The 18,644-nt window shown below is 33.1% G+C and overlaps 1 protein-coding gene across 1 annotated transcript in view; it reads left to right on the top strand.

Annotated features, from left to right (window-relative positions):
• LOC106111227 (serine/threonine-protein phosphatase 2A regulatory subunit B'' subunit beta-like) overlaps positions 1 to 18,644 on the top strand; it is a 71,432-nt gene that overhangs the window by 38,569 nt on the left and 14,219 nt on the right. Inside the window, exon 2 of the mRNA XM_013293247.1 lies at positions 12,691 to 12,900. The gene's annotated coding sequence lies outside the window, so the exon portion shown is untranslated. The remainder of the gene's footprint in view (positions 1 to 12,690; positions 12,901 to 18,644) is intronic.

The raw sequence follows: 18,644 nt of genomic DNA, 5'->3' as shown, positions 1-18,644 counted from the left end.
CTGGTGATATTACGAGTGGTGGTACTTCAGGTGGTATTGTAGTTGGATGTGCCGGAGCATACTGAAGTGGAGATCCTGGTTTTGTTTGAGATGTAGATGGAGCCATTTGTGGAGGTGTTCGAATAGCTTCATGATGATATTGCATTGGCGCTACGCTAACAGTCTTCTGTACTTCTTGTACTGGTGTGGTTAATTCAGACGGTGTTATTCCGAGTGGTTGTATCTTAGTAAGTATTTCGGGGAGCACTCCATTAGCTGCAGCTATCGTTAGCAATGAGTTGAGTAATTGCGGTGTTGGAGATTGTTGGTTGTTTGTAGTTGGTACTTCTTTAGTACACTCTTTGTACACTACTGGACTGTGCGGAGTTTGTGGAACTTGTACCGTGTTTTCGCTGGAAACTTGACTAATCTGTAATTAAATAAGATGTTAAACGTATAGTTATAGATTTGTTGAATATAACAAACAAAGATTTTACTTACAATTATAGATAAAAATATAAATAATTCTAGTATTGTCCACTTCAGTGGACACTCCATGTCGAACAATTTTATAACCTTTATTTATTAACTTATATAACTAAATTTCTTTCTGTATCAGTAATTTCGCAAATAATTTTATCAGTATAAAGTAAGTTCTTACAACACGATTTAAATTCGATATCAAACCAGTTGAGCAAATTAAGCAAGTTTCGCTTAATTTTGAAATAGACTATATGCGCAGTATTCCCATTAATGATTTTAAGAAAACTGTATTAAATACAACTGAACATCTAGACTGAGTTTCAGGTAAAGTTATAAAAATCTCTAATGTGACAATACGATATACCTACATTAAAAAATCACTGAAACATGTGTTCAATTTAATAATAAAATTTTTTTTTGTTACAGGTAAGATCAAACAGCACAGCAATCGTCAACAGAAATTTTAAATAATAGATTCAATCGTAGGAAGTTGTTACCAAAAATAATCTGGACTTGTCTAGCACGTGAGTAGCGATAAAAATACGCATCTTTGGTCAGGTGGTCATAAACATCTACATAAAAGATATCCGACACAAAACTAGATTATTACAAAGATATACGTATTCGTCGAAAGAATTTGAATATGAATTAATATATTCAAATTACTATCAACAAGTTTTCATAAACCCTTTACTCTCATTTCAATTAATTATTATGTGTTAAAACCATACATTTATGTTCTTACTATACCACTTTCTAAAATTATGTCATAGCTATAAAAAACATTAGGCAGTAAAGAATATAAGAAAAATGTTTAACGTCTTTTGTACGTTATGTACTGTATCCACTAATTTTCCTAACAAGAAGTATATTTTTTAAAGTCAAAGGAAAAAATGTTGAAGGTTATATAACAGAAAGGTCCGTTAATATAAAAATACTAGCTTTCGCTCGCGACTCCGTCCGCGTGGGATTAAAAAAAACAAAAGTGAGTAGCCTATATGTTCTTCCAGACTATTCTCTACATCTATACCAAATTGCATCTAAATCAGTTCAGTCGTTTAGGCTACAAACTCTAGCAAACATCCATCCATCTAAACTTTCGCATTTATAATATTAGTATGAAGTATGATGTCATTAAAACCCAGGCAGTGTAAAGTGTCCATGGTTACATACAACTTTATTACGGTTAGAAGCCATGATCATTGTATCAGTTGTACCGCTAGTTCATTTACTTCTTCCATAAACATACACCATTACGATGCACGTCACAAGACAGGACGCTCATCTATAACGGAACACTCGGAAGTAGGAAGGAAATACTTACTTTTATGAGCCCCTTTCACGACAGCGAAGTGTGGAAAAATATCTTGAATTTTTACAGTCAATATTTCACACAATACCGTCTACATTTTTTAATCACTAGCTTTCGCCCGCGACTCCGTCTGCGTTGAATTAATAAAAACATTAGTGAGTAGCCTATATGTTCTTCCAGATTATCCCCTACGTCTATGACAAATTTCATCGTGATCCTTTCAGCTTTAGTGAGGTTAGTAAAGAAATTAGAAATCTCTCAGATATAATTTTAATTTATTGATACCTGATACTAGGTACTGGTTGGATAATTTGTAGACATTTTAGTCTCGATTTGACAGGCATAAAATTTCAAATGTAACTTTGATATGCAAAATCTAATCTTTATTTTAGTATTGTTCCAACAAACAGTTACACGTATATCATTAGAGAGTGTTTGTACTCCAGATAAGACATCAAAAATACACTTAAAAAAGGAAGTTTTACAGGAAGTCTTATTTGTTCGTTCTCTGTTCGTTTAAGATAATCTTCGAGCGATAAATACATCCCTTGCATATTTACTGTGTTTTGCGTTTTTAAACTGCCAAATACTGTCCAATGATGAAATATTCTTACAAAGACGTATTGTCATCGCTAGTTTTCGAAACAAAATGAGAGAGACGACAAGAAGTTTTATAACTTTAAGTTCGTTTAGCGCAAGAGTACATGTTGTAATAATCTATTAACAAGAATGTTTCTTTCTCAACAAAGTTGAATAAAAACACACTGTAATATTTCTTCAAATTTGATTGGTCATGTAATGACAACCCAGAACAAAAACCCATTTATAGCTCTCATAAATGTACATGGTCTAGGAACCGTTCATTTAAATATTACATACTAAAAATGAAACCTATAAAATTATATTTTGTAAGTATAAAAACATGAATTATGACTTTTACAAATCAAATCAGATTCCTAAATAGTTAGAATTTTGGTAATAAAATGTTAAACTTGATTTGTTAAACTTTGTTGAAACTGATCTTATTAATCTATACTTTACTATTACTATTTACTATATTTACTATTTACTATTTTACTATAGTATAATGAAGCGTAAACACACACTTTTTTGTTACCTAGGATGTCAGCAATTACAACATATTTTTGAATAATTTTTTTTTTAACAAAAAGCCCTACACTTGCTTCACGCTTTAGGCTATATATTTTCACGCCATTAAATTTAGAAGTTAGATATTTTGGATAAAAAAACCTAATGTGGGAAAGAGACCATAAGTTGCTGCCAACATCAAGAAGCAATATTGCCAAGGTTTGTAATGTCATGTCATTTTGACATTTGCTATTGATATTTTGACAAATGTAAACAATAAAATTAAATTTTCATAGTTTCATGCGGATGAAGCCGCACGGGAACAGCTAGTATAATAATAAAAGTTGTAAAAATCTTCAAGTTAAATATCTGGTTCTAGACGATTCCAGAAAGATATACGTAATTATTAAATATACCATGTTACAGATGTAATCACCAATGTAATCTACAGATGACGTAAACATAAGTAATTGTCTATTTCAAACAATGGCACGAGAAGAATGGGCGATATGGATGATCGGAGCGACCTTTGCATCATGACCTGGATAACCGAACCCCAGAACCGCACCACAGACTAAACAATAACAATGAAAGCCATAGATAAATATAATAAACATTTGTACGAATAGAAAAATCATGAAAATATTGCATCTACGCGGAAATTCGATAGGAACAAACTTTTAATTTCAAATTACCAACTGGGATTTAAAACAAAATAATTAACAATATTCATGCGCTCATCATAAAGGCTTGTTTTGCTTGACAGTGTAAAAATTTGGATTTTTAGTGTTAGTTGTTTCTTAAATTCTTTAAAACTAATGTTGCAAGCATTTAACAAACCTTTGAAAAAGTAATTTAAAAAATCATTCTTAAAACTGGCTGGTAAATATTTGTTGATACAATTTATATAAAAAAAATTTCAACACTGGCTGGTAACATTTTATTCGTCTGTTATTACACAATACAAATAAGCGTGGCGTTGATAAAGGGCGTTGCCCTGCTACCTGTGTCTTATCACTTCGTACGCGCCATATCAACGCGACGTATTGTGAAACGCGAGCTGTTGTGCAACTGAAAACGTGCTTCGCTCGAGGAAGTCGCCTTGACGAAGATTTGTTTTTTCCGCTATTCGTTATTTTATTTATAGCTGGCACGCTAGCAACAGTCGCGAAGACGGTAGATTTTTTTTAATTGTGTTGTTTTACCGTTTTTAATTACCTTTTATTTTGAATACTAACAGCAAAATGGTTTATGTTTTTTTTTCTTACCAGTAAATGTTATGCTTAAACAGTTAATTCCAGAGCACAAAATACGGGAAATATTAATATGACAACTACTTTTTTATTCCGACACCAAAAGTACTTTGTATATCTGAACATTTTGTTTTGAATGTAATGTAAAAATCTATACTTTTATATCTATACTAAATATTAGAATTCTTTTATCATTGGAAAGGTTTTTTTTTATTATTTAGTAATTTCACGCGGACGAAGTCGCGAGCAACAGCTAGTACAACATAAACGAGTAAAGGAAATCAACTTTTATCGACTCACAGTTAAATCGAGTAATTCATACTGGCACTACTCGTGGTAGTGAAAATAATTTAACGATATAACTTTGCGGATGAGAAAAGCGAGTAAAATGAAAGTTTCCATATAGTTTGGTCTTTATTTTCTGTCGCCAGAACTCGCATGAAGTTGTTTGAAACTTGCACTTGTATTGAGAACTGTACACTATTGTGGGTTTATTTATATTTATACAATATACGTCTTAACATACCGAGGTATAGTCGCGTTCAAAAATCATAAAAAGTTATTTGCGATATTAAAATTATATTTCTGCATGTCGCATTTGTTCCTTTTTAATTTAAAAATTAAAACAGTAAACATTTATGTATTAAAAGCTAGCAAAAGTAGTGAATAATGTCGTGAACTTTTCCCATTGTGCAGAAATGTTCCAGTCCTAAAATGCAAAAACATAATGAAGGTTTTGTTTCCAGGATATTATTACGTGCGCCCATTCTTTCCTTGAATATGAGAATATAGTACTTTTAATAATTCTTTCATTATGCAGGTTAAATAATTACAGCATAGCAATGTAGGTGAGATTTATTTACGCAAAATGTTATTATAACGTGAAGATTTTTTATCTATACTGATAACATAATGTGAAAATATTTGTATTTTGTATATATATTGAAATAACACAAAAACAACTGGGCCGATTTCAAAAATTCTTTTATGATTCGAAAGCTACATTTTCAGTGAGGCTATAATTTTAAATTCATGCGGGCGAAGTCGTGAGTAACAGCTAGTTCGCGATAAAATGCCATCCTTTTTCATTTGCGACGTCATTGGTCAAAAAGACAAATGAAGAATTCTCTCTAAGTCTAATTAATATTTTAAAAAGGGTCTGAAATTAAATTAGTTACAAGGGTCTGGAAGTTTGGAAGTTTGTCTAAGTTGTATACGAAAAGTAAATTCGTTCATAAATCGCGACTTGTCAAACCCTTTTCCCTTTTACATTGCGAACGCAGCGGTTTCTGTTCTGTTAAATAAAGTCAACTTGAACGCGCAGAATATACTAATGTTTAAAATATTCATCCTGTTATATATTTTTTAATAGTATTTAATCTAAATATCATCTATGTTTACGTTGTTATTTTACATTTTAACGGAAATCCTAACAATATGACGTCAAACGTACGTAATTAAATTAATCTATACATCTTGTGTTATAGTGATATCCCACATGTCCGAGAATTGGCCGATTTTAATTAAATTTCTACTACATATTTTTTTATATCATAACGTGGCAAACGAGCCGGCGGCCACCTTAATTCGCCGCAATGGCTAAGCAACCGCTGCCCATAGACATACGCAATAGCGGATGCGTTACCTACCGTTACTCCTAGGAGGAGACGGACGAGACGAGAGACGAGAGGAGGGACGACGCACAGGATATTTCCCCTCTCTACGCGTCTCGTACACCGTCAAATCCACGTTCCCTTCCCATTCTTTTCTTATAAGAAAAAGGGTGGGAAGGAAAAGGGACTAAAGTTATTATAAATAAATATTAATGCAACATGGGTTCAGAGAGTAATAAATGAATTATTATGTTGCGTCGCTTTATTAGCGACGTGTTCATTAGTCCTTATGGTGTCAATGACACCATGATTCCTTTATCAGATATTCTACTAAGAGTCTCCTAAAGATAACCTTGGCAATTTTCCAATTTCAAAGAAATCTTTTTTCTAACAATGGTGTTTACTTTACATGTTTGACATTTACATATTTGTTTTTTTTTTTACAGAGATATGACTATATTTTTTGTCAATGGAAATATACACTGAGAAAGTTCTTTCACTTTGGCTTGTCAACAATTCATTAACAACACTTTAAACCTTTTCTCATTCATTTGACGCGAGGTTGAGGTTCATACAAAGAATACAACGGAGCTGTCGAAAGTTAAGCTTTGACTTTATTGTTCTTTGTTTTAAAAATGAAAATAAAAACATATTTTGTTGCTTTAAAATTCTATTTATTCGGAGTTCAGTTTTAATACTTGTCTGCTACTACGTATTTAAAACGATCGAATATTGCATATAACAGTTACTTTATTATCTGAACTAGCTGTTCCCGTGCGAGTTCATCCGCATAGAATTATGAAAATTTTAATTTGTTGTTTACATGTGTCAAATTATCAATTGCAAATGTCAAAATTACATGACATGATGTCAAACCATGGCGACCTTGCTTCCTTGATGTTGGCAGCAACTTATGGTCTCTTTCCCACATTAGGATTTTTATCCAAAATATTAAATATTTTGGAATAAAATTGAAATATTAATTGTTTAATAGGTAAATTTTACCCCTAAGTTTAACGGCGTCAAAATAAATAGTCTAAAGCGTGACGTGAATGTAAAGCTTTTTATTAAAAAAATATTTGTACAAAAATATGTTGCAATAGCTGACATCTTAGTCAACAAAAAATTGTGGGTTTACGCTTTATTATAATAGTACCTATAGCTAAGTATTGTGACTGTTCGTCGTGGGAATTGTTTTCTGAACTGTCTAGACAACACTTGAATATTTTTTGACACCGACATAAAACAAAGTTAAGAAAATATAAGCAAGTTTATATGTAAAGTTGAATAAATAATCGAATTTTACTCCAATCGTATTTCTCTTAAAAGATGAAAATTCAGTTATATTTCTACATTTTTAGCTTTCTATGTTATTTATAATCATTTAGAATAATACTTATGTTTTTAAATGACTGCTAACATTCTTTTATTATCAACATTCGCCTACATGCAACAGTACACAATGCAATATATTCTGTGCTTATTACTTTATGACGAAAAAGCGTGAAGATATGAAAAACCAGTCTCTTAATAACGAGATAAACATGTTAAGCTCAATTTTACAAAGTAAATTGAAGGCGAGCTTTCGCCGAGAGCCTCTAGCCGTGAAAGGCAAAGCGTTTTCCACATTTTCTGCAAACATTCATAGTAAATACAACTTTAACGTAAAGCAGTATAGTGTAATATTGCATGAACTGTATATATTTACTGCACCGTGCTGTTACGCCCTTGACCGAATCGAAAATCCCGCACCGTCCTTTTATGGCTTGAAAATTAACATTAAAATTTCACTCCACACAGCTTCCACGTCGACGTCAACGCCACTACAATATCACTTTGAAAGCTTACATGTTGACGTGGAAATTTACAGCTTATGTTTACTCAGAAAACTAGTTGATTACACTCGACATCGAACACGCCATACTAAAACATATATATCCTCTCATTTTCTTTGTGAAACCGAGAAAATATCTATTTTTTTTTTGGGAGTTTCAGTCATTGGAAACCCAATCTAGAAGGACGCAGATAATATGAAGGAAATTCCGCATATAGGTAGTGAAGCGTTATCTCGGTGGCGGGCGATATCGATTGCCTGTCCCTGCACACGTGACGTGTCACAGATTCAATTGTCGCGCATCGCAGCATCTCTCGTTACATACCAGATACATTTATGCCCTAGGTAAAGTAATAAATCAGCTATAGACCGAATATTCCAAATTTCCTAAATACTTTAACCATAGTCGTTATAAACTCAAATATCACTTCACATATGAGCATAAAACTAAAATTATAAGGTTTTTTTAGTTATTAAAATTAATAACTTACTAAGCTCACTTTACCAATACAATTAAGAACGTATTTTTCGTACAACAAAGGTATAACATTTGAATATATATAACGTTCATAATTGGCCGTCATTTTAGACAACTCAATTTGCAACGAGCACATTCAATAAAAGTTTCGCTAACTGCATAACTGTATTCAATATACGCGACTGTCGGTCTGTAGACGCCTTTGCAGACGGCTGCATCCAAGATGGCGTGCGATCAATGGTTGCCATGGTAACGCGTCGCGCTCAGCTGGCTCAAACACGCTGGAAACAAAACACGGCAGCGTTCCCGACTCCGAACTAGACAATTGTGGTGATAGAAAGAGATAGACTTACCCAGTAAAGTCAACAGGAATAGATTTGGAATAGACCACTAATTTCTGGTATATGACGATGAAATAAAATGATTTAATGACTCATTTTTCCTTTCACACAATTTATTACTAATTTAAGGGAATGTCATCCGTTAGACGTAACATAGAATCAGTTTATAGAATAGCTTAAACTCTCCTATACTACTTTTAGTTAACACAAACAGTTTCACAGACGTGTGAATTGATTACCTGGTTAGCAGTCTAGACGAGCGTGGTTTTGCGGAATTAGCGACAATTTTACTTACTAGGTGATTTTATATTTACTTTTCTGTCGTTTTATATTTATTTATGTTATAGTAAATTCTTAACAATTTATAGTGTTTAAAAGAAAGTTAAGATTTTAACTTCTAAATCTTACTAATATTAATGCGAATGTTTAGGTGGATGGTTGGATGGATGTTTGTTAGAGTTTGTAGCCTAAACGGTAGAACAGATTTGGCATAGATGTAGGGGATAGTCTGGAAGAACACATAGTGTTATTTCCACTCGGACGGAGTCGAGGGCGAAAGCTAGTTATGGAATAATTAGAATGGTGCTATATAAAACATAAAAGTTGCATTGTTGAAACATTCATTCTTCAAGATAACTACTTAAAACATTTATAGTCTCGAGTGGCGCTAATGAATTAGCTGTACCGACCTCTAATTACTCGACTAGATAAAATGGGTTTAAAGTAATGAGGGGAATATGTACGTGTATTTATTTTTGCTGCATTTTAATTAATGTCATTCAAGTGCCATGTGATCATTAAATTTTATAAATAAACACCAGCTGGAACAGCGACCTCGTTACTTTACTGCGTTATGGAATGTAGTTTAAGAAAAAAATGTTTCTTATCGTCACATTAATGTCTTCTTAGATTTACAAGTCTGAAGACAATCCAATAAGACAATTGAATTTTTTTAAAACCAAAAAATCAGGTAAAAAAGACAATTTTAGTTTCTGTAATCCTTAAAAACTGAGTATTTAGTGTAAAATTACGACTATAGCCCTAAAAAGCCATAATAGACACTTATAAAAGCTGCCTTAAACGTAGTGAAAATCTTCTACGCAAATGCAGTTTCGTTAGCTCAATAAATGCAAATCCATGATTGATGTTCATTGTACCCAGCATCTATCGGCCGTTGCCGCTTCCCGATTTGGCGCGAGCCGAGCGCGGCCGCTCCACATAACCTACTATACGTGTGGGACTATTTATACCACGTGGTCGTACGACGCCCGAGCTGACCCCTCCCGCCGCCTAACCCCCCCTCTGCCCAATCCTATCCCGTTCTTTATAATTATAGACGGAATCCATTGCAAATTGTATTACAAGCTATAGCCGCTGATGATCCCGTTGTATGACTCATTGAAATCGTAAATAAACAGTCCGACTGTACGACTGGTTTTTTTTTTCGAATACCCTCGTTTCGTTTTAGAATTTATTGAAGAAATTCATTCGAAATTGTGAAGGTCGATTGTAAATTTAGCGAGTTTTCGATGTGTCATTGCTTTATATTAAGTACCAATGTCCGTGACCCAAGCTTGAGCTACAAAGTTCTTAAGTGTGTGCACGCCGTAGTTGATCAGTTTAAGTTCACATCGACAACATAAGATTCCTACAGTCCTTTACTATAAAAACAGTTACCTAATCATCACTAAGAGAGTCTATAAGTGAAATTTACCAACTAGCACCAGTACAATATTCACTTAAAAGTTGAAGAAACTTTAAATTACCGACGCGGATTTATTGACGTAAAACTTCGACGGACTCACTTCAAACTAAAACGCTTACAAAGTTTAATCGGACCAGTAATAAAGCCATAATACTCATTGTTATACTATTATTTTTATGTAATTATATGAATTGTTTCCTTACTCATAAAATGCAATGAAGAGCAAATTATTTAATTCGAAACTTTGCAGGAATTAAAATAATCACACGTGTAAACATTATTTGGTACTTTATTGGTATTTTGCATACCACAATAGTAAAAACTGTACTCGTATATTTATATATTTTAAAAAGGGAATCAGGCGTTTTAAAATGTCTCTTCAAAAAGGCATCGGTAATTGTGACCTTGGTAAGAATATGCAATACAGATAAAATCATAAAATCACACATCGTATAAAATTAAATTTCATTTAAATTGTATGCAGTCGAATAACTGAAATGTTTACTGCATTGCAGTTGCATTGCACCAGGTACAAACTGCAAAATTAACCATCCCGACACCAGAACGAAGTTAAGAAAAACGTAACTACAAAACGAATGTATCATCCTTTTTTAGTCCTCTCGGTTGTGTCGTCAACCTCAAAATTTTGTCTTCTTAGGCAGTGGCCTTAGACTTAACTTAACTTAGTGAAGTTATATCACATACGTTGTCTTCGAGTCTTCGCTACCTGATGACTTAGGCTACGGTGTAGTTTTCATATCTGTTTTACATCTTTTCATTTTTTAGGAGACAGCTGCCCCCTGGCGACGCTCATGTTACATTCTCTATGTCATTGCTATTCTTTCCTCCACGTACCATGTTCATACTATTCTTTAATTACTTCGTTTAAATAATTAGTATTGAACAAAGAAATCATTCAATTTTCCAGGATAGTTGAATAGTAACATAATTCAATAAAACTTATTGAAAGTAATTGATTGCATTGCCTGCAAACAAATGGAGCGTAAAAGTTTTTATGTGTCGAAAAAAAAAGATATGTCATATTTACTCAGCCCTCGGCCTTTTGCCAGATAATGGCAGCCATAAAATTTATTAACGTTTCTGTTTACGCGACTTGACCGAAGGCAGTATGTGATTTCTTACACATTCAAGGTCAAATCTGCTCTTAATACATTCTGTCTAGACAATAACAAAAGGCGAGGTTACAATAATTCAAACTAAACGCAAATAAACTAAATGAAATCTTGTTTATGTGTATAATAAACATCGAATATGATAAGTGAACTATGAAAATCACAAAAGAAATTTACATGCTATGGTGTTTTTGCAAGGCAGTTTTTGTTTAAATGTTTTGACGTTCTCCAAACCCGCTTATAAGGTCAAAGTTCAAAACCTTTTTCGACGACAGTTCATACAGTTCATAATGTTCCCAGATTATTTAACAATCAGAAACTTCTATCAATACAGGCCGTTTGATATACCATTTATCATTTTAGGTCATCGTTTTAACGCGAATCGTTAACAAACCGATGTATTTCTGGCGTTCAAGGAGAACTATGTTGCCAAGTTTCGCACCTAGTTACTAGTTAGTGGTTACTTTAATGGCATAGAAAGCGCACTGAACTCGTTGATGGGAAATTATATAGCACGTGGATAATACAAAAATATCCGCCATGCTGCGTGACGTCAACTAAATTGTAGGCCAAGGAGAGGTACTGAACGAAAATAACGTGCGCCAAAATCAAAGCATACGTCTATCATGTTTTGAAAGATTTAATTTACGATAACGCTTGCATACGCTACTGACATCTTCTACACATATTGGAAGGAATTAGATTGACATTTGAAATTGAAATTTTTCTTTTTTTTATCTTCTTTTTGCCGAAACTAGCTTTTGTGTTTGTATGTGAGTACAGTGGTTAAAAGGTTTTTTTTGTTATTAAATTTAAAATAACTAGCGCATTGTGGAAACCGTTTATGAAAACCTTCAAGCAATTCTGGATATTAAAAAATTAAGTTAAGATTTTTGACCTTGCACGATCCGGAAATGAAATTGAACAGTAGATTTTCCAAATTTAAATATAACCATGACTTGTAAAATATCGTTGAAATATACACGTTTAATTTCATGTCAAATATGACAACAGAACATTCCCCTTCGTATCAAAACCGTCAGTCAGTCCGTCAGTCCTGTGCAAACAGGAAAATAAAACAATGAAACAATGCCTCTTTTGTTTTCAGCCATTTGTCGTATAAATTATAAAACTCCGCTCGAAATATCATTAATTTTACGATTTTAATTTATTATTTTGCATATACTGGTATGTGAAATTAATTGAGATTAGTTTCAAGTGAACATTTACTCTACATTCTGCAACTATCTTGTTACCGAAATTAAAGAGCAACTTTTTAATTTGAATCATACATATCTGCTTTATTTGTATTTCTTTTTTTTTAATTTGCCACTAAAGTTATATGCTTAGCAATTAGCGAGATCTGTTCTATTTACTTTAAAACATGACATAAAGTCGTTATCTAAGATAGAGTAGCATTGTATTAGGTTGTCAGATTTTATAGGTAAAATATTTAACTATTTGTTACAGAGTTATGCGGCGTCAACACCCACAAAGGCGTCATCAGCGCCGCCGCACACGACCCTGCAGCGCACGGTGCGGGGCGCGGCGGGCAGCGGGGCGCCGGCGCGTGTCATACCACGTTTCCACTTCCCCAAGGGTCGCCCCCCTCCACCCCACCAGCAAGACCACGCGCTACACAAAGTGCAGTCAGCCTTCGCCACATTTCCTAATAGCCAGGTAAATTGTTGGAATCCGTTAACGTTTAAAGACTTAGACTGGTTTGTGCAGTTGGCAGTTGGCTTATTTGAATGTTGGAACCCACTGCTGTCGACTGCTTGCAGTTGGCGGCCTAAGCAACTCAGAGGAACTATTCCGACCCTGAGAAACCATTATGGCATACTCCCGCATCACAGTTAATTAAGTAGTCGATGTTGTTTCTAAAACTAAGCCAAAAATCAACGTCATCTTTCATTGGTGGCTAGTTATTTATTACTCAGGCAAACATTAGGCAACTAAAAGTAAACTTCAATCGTTTTTGGGTCCTCTTTGGTACCTTTGTTTTATATTCGTTTTTGTTATATTGGTATCTAAGATCAGGTCCCTAAAGATTGAATCTGTACAGACGTTATAAAATCTAATTTCTTAATACTGAGAGAACCGTATACATGTTTCCAGCTAAATTCAATTTCATAATGGCATCCCGAATCTCTCTCGGGCCAATAACTATGCTGAAACATTTTCGATTGGTGTACAAAATACGTATAGAATTTTTTCGTACGTCACTGATCTTGTGAAAACCTTCTTAGATGGCCTTAACGCATAGATTATAGATTGTTCATTTGCAGAACAAGGATTGAAAAATGTTTTCTTTTTTTGTACCAATCTTGTTATTTTGAATGCAAAAATATTGTACAATCGAACTTATTGCCGAAGTGCTTCCGTTGTCGCGAGGTTGGTTGAAGAGTGAGCGGAAGCGTCTTCATAGATTAAGCCATGTGCCATAGATAATAGTAAAAAAACTGTCACAGAGTAAAAAAAGGAATTGCAAAGATAAAATATAAATGATTGTCTCTGATGCTAACATCACCTCAATCGAAACAATCAATGTTGACAAATACTAATGTAAGTATTGAAATCGAATAAAATTTACTAAGAACGTAAAAAGTTATGTATTACATGATACAAGAAATTACAAATTTTGAATGACAATAGCAAAATATCTCGTTAAATTAAATAGATAGATTTTGCAATTTCTATTACAGTGTACATAAAATCAATATTATGATAAACCCTTTTGAAATTGTCGGTTCAATTGAGTTTGCGCTTTCTAATAGCAACATCAAACAGATTCTTAAGAAAGGTGAAATCCCACTTGACTCTATAAATAATTCCACAAGAGAAAAGACTTAGGGCCTGTCCCACCAAATTGTAAATTGTTTGATAACAATCCAACGCATAATATATGTGATGGAAATATCGGATTTTGTTACCTTACCAGTGATGTCATTTTTAAGCTATCTGGGTTTCTATCAGCCAGTGGTGGGACTTGCCTTTAATGATTTACTAGCTTTCCGTTCACGTAGAACTGAAAAATACAATAGTGAATATCCTATGTGTTCTTCCAGGCTATCCTCTATATCTATGAAAAATTTGATAGAAATCCGTTCAGCCGTTTAGGCTACAAACTCTAACAAACATCCATCCATCCATCTAAACTTTCGCATTTATAATATTAAGTAAGATTATCGATTTGGGTATTTAGTGCACCAAGTTGAATAGCAAATATAAATAGAAAATACAGTTTAATACTGCGCTTTTATGAAATTCCCATAAGAACTTAATTCCACGTTTAGGTAGAACTATAGAATATAATGGCTTATAGTGAAAGATAAAAATTGTGATAACACAATTTATAGAAGAGATTTATAATATTTCCAGCCGTCCGTTAGTCACGTAGCTAATTTAAGAAATGGCGGAGACTAACCGTCATTTCGCGAACGATTCACGTTGAGATCTCTACTTAATCAAGATTAAAGGAAAAGGTCCGTTACTCAAAAAAATTAAAATTATATTAAAGAATATCTCCTGTGAACGATACTTGGAACTGATATAAAGGTGCTTAAGACCGTCTAGACAGGGCAATCCTTTTATGTCTTTTACAATTCAAATATGAATAGATATCGTAATACATCTGAATATTTGTATAACTGTGTTGTTACTCTTTTATTCGCATTATAATAAACTTAAGATGTGAATCTTTTATAAGTGTTTGAAGTTTCAAATCTTAAATGAACTATTCTGACCCGAGCAAAGTAAAGGTAAAAGTTTTGAGTACATGTTTTAACTAAAATTAATAGTTAAGATCAACAAAACATTTCGTGTAAAGAATTTATTTAACAGTAAAGTTTCCATGGTTTAATAGTGCAAGAAGTCCATGGTGTGTTACATTTAATCTGCGTTGCCAACAGTAACAATTAATTAACATGTATTTGCAAATATAATTTACTTTTGCATTACATTACAGAAGGTTAGCCTTTTGCATAATGTGTTACTAATTCATGATCTAACTAGTTTTCGCACGCTACTCTATACGCGTATAATAAAAAAACACAAAAGAAAGTAGCCTATGTGTTCTTTCAATCCTCTAAATTTATGAAAAATTTTTATCGAGAGGCATTCGCCAGTTTAGATTATAAACTCTTAACAAAGAACCATGCATCCATTTGTAATTTTACTAATGTAAAACGAGATAAAAATAATGAAAAAAATATTGTGTAATGTCTATTAGATTGTTTGTGTTAGGTTTGCCAAATAACTACTCAATATGTGTATCCAAAACACGAGTTCAATTTGGGCGACATCCAAATTCGGTTATACTTCAATCTAAATTGATAATAAAACGAATAAATTGGATTTTTTTAAATAATTACTTTAAGATATCAAGATTCCACATAAAGTTAACAATAAAATTTATCGAATTAGGGACATTTATGGAATATCGTAATAATCAAATAATTGTTTCAGAAATATTATATTTTAATTAAAACATTTATCCTCTGTTCCGTTTTTGTTAATGTATTACTAATTCGATTGTTTCTGATGTTCGGTTTATTGATTTTTCATTGCCGTAAATGTAGTTTAATAAATACTTTTCTAATAACATTGAAATGTCCAAGGACGCAATATCTAGTTTATACGGTCGGAAAATATTTGAATATATTCAGTGAGGCTGCCGAGTCAAGCTCATATGGATGCAAATACTGTAAACACGACGTCTTTGTGCTGGAGTTTGAATCTGAGAAAATCGAGCAGCCATACAATAACATTACGTTCATTTATCTAATACTAGCTTACCCCCGCGTCTCCGTCCACGTGGAATTAAAAAAAAAGTAAGTAGCCTATGCGTTCTTCCAGATTATCCTCTATGTATATGCCAAATGTCATCGAAATCTGTTCAGCCGTTTAGTCTAGAAACTTTAACAAACATCCATCTAAACTTTCGCATGTATAATGTTAGTAAGTTAACTGTAGTGAAGAAAATATCAAGGAATATTTTCATCGAAGACGACGAAGAATTCAAGGAAGACGATTCCTAAGAAGGAAACCATGATTTTATTCGACTTAAATTTGGTATGTATGTCTATAGGTTAGGTCGTATGCTAACTGCAAGATATTTACCCCGTAAATAACACAAGATTAATACACGGAAAGATGTCAGTAACAAAGTTAATTGCTACATTTGTGTGTTCGTGAGTGTATGAGAGTGCCCTTTGATTATTTTTATATTAGAGAAATATGCTGAAGGGTAAAATTTATCCCTGCCTTGGTGTTTATAGTATGTCTAGTTTATAGAATATATTAAGTAGAACAACAATACACATTTTTCAGATTCTCTCAACGTCTCTTTAAATTACTAGTTGATATTCAATTTATATAAAGATAAAACTAGTTATTTCAATAAACAGAATCGGGCCTAAAAGGAAATTGAAAACATAAGAACAAGATTCTTACTAAACTTATTTTCGAAGACTAAAATTCAGAACTCTTTTATTAGAACAACTCTGGCAATAATGAGATAAACATTTACAAAGATTACCCAATAAATAAGTACCATTTCGTCCAGAAAAAGGAAAATTTCGAGTAAAAGCAGTCCCTTCCGCGTCTCGAGCCGGGTGGTTCTTCGGCACTTTGAACTCTTTTTAGAGCATCTGTTGTAGCGTTAGCTCTGGCAAGCAGCCAAACTGTACCCTCGATACAGCCACGCTATTCACATTGACACGTCCTACCATCGACTAAAACTTACTAATGTTCGATAACTTGGCTAATGAAAGAATAACAATAACTACCATATCTATAGATCTTCATTTAATTCCTGTAACTGTGGATTTATCGATATAATAGCTATATATTTATGTATCTACTGGCTTTCGCCCTCGATTCTGCTTGCGTGTAATTTAAAAAGAAACAAAGTGAGCCTATGTGTTCTTTCAGACTATCCTCTATATCTATGCCAAATATCATTGAGCGCTGTTAAGCAGTTTAGGCTAGAAATTCTAACAAACATCTATCCAAACTTTATATTATTAGTAAGGAGTAAGATTATTGATTTATAGTAAATTTTAAGGTCGTAATTGGGGTTTACTTAAATCAATATGTAAACTTAACTTACATTTAGTAAGGCATTTAGTTACTTCTAAACGATTCAGAGTGCAGTTAGACAATAACTGGATTACAGCATTAAATTAATCTATAACCTCTAAACTCAAACACAATTCTGCAAGTCAGAACTATCACAGAACTTCGAAATTCATTATAACTGAAGATCAATTTATTAGATAATACAATATCGAAGTGAATACTAATGAATTGTTCAAATTAAAAGTGTGTTCAAGCCCAATAAAACTGGTCCCTAAAGTTTATATTAACGAAAACCGCAAAGTTATGACTCGAGTAACGTAAATTGACTTCCTAAGTTGGGCTATGAACATAAATATAAAGTGATTATGTATTTAACAATCGAAACAAAGATAGATTGAAAGATTCGTAGCTATTTAATTTATTTAATACTAGCTTTCGCCCGCGATTTCGTCCGCGTGGAATTAAAAAAACAAAAGTGAGAAGCCTATATGTTCTTCCAGACTATCCTCTACATCTATACCAAATTTCATCTAAATCTGTTTAGTTGTTTAGGCTACAAACGCTAACAAACATACATCCATCCATCCATCCATCCATCCATCTAAACTTTCGCATTTATAATATTAGTAAGGAGTAAGATTATTATCTTACTAAAATTAAAAATGCGAAGGTTTAAATGAATGCATGGATGGATGTTTGGTAGAAAGTATCTCCGCAACGACTGAACGGATATCGATGAAATTAAGCATACTCGTAGATGTAAAACAAAGTATAGATACTTACTAAGTTTTTTGCGACTCCAGATTGTGAATAAACTACAAAACTACTCAATTTCTTATCCGCTAAAATAATTTCAGCAATAGTAACCAACAAAGTCGGGGAGTGTTATCTAGTTAAACAGTGAAATGTGTTCTTGACATGTGTAATTAAAATTTTGCGTATAATTCCCGACAAAATACAGCGATGTCATACTCTCATGACATACCGACGAGAGTATAATTAATATGCTTTCCGGGCGTATCAAAAGACATGACAACCTAAAATAACACTCAATTGGAACTTTGTTAATACAGCACTAAGTTGTTACGCTGTAATGTAACGTTACAGCAATTTGTTGCTATTTTGATATGAATATGTATAAAAATATAGATATTCTAAGAGCGCGCGCACACCATTGACTAAACTATCGCATAACTGTTGTGCGATTTTCAATTGTTTCGCAGCTAATTCAACCTTTAGTTGCACAAATAAAAATCTAGTAGTGTGCGCACCTCCATATAAGGTCATTAGTTTAGTCATAGGTGTGCGTGTCTGACTTTTCTTATTATAATCGTAAAAAGTAT

Source organism: Papilio polytes, unplaced genomic scaffold, assembly GCF_000836215.1.
Source record: "Papilio polytes unplaced genomic scaffold, Ppol_1.0 DF824180.1, whole genome shotgun sequence".
NCBI classification, from domain to species: domain Eukaryota; kingdom Metazoa; phylum Arthropoda; class Insecta; order Lepidoptera; family Papilionidae; genus Papilio; species Papilio polytes.
This window is presented reverse-complemented; position numbering and strand designations above follow the sequence as displayed.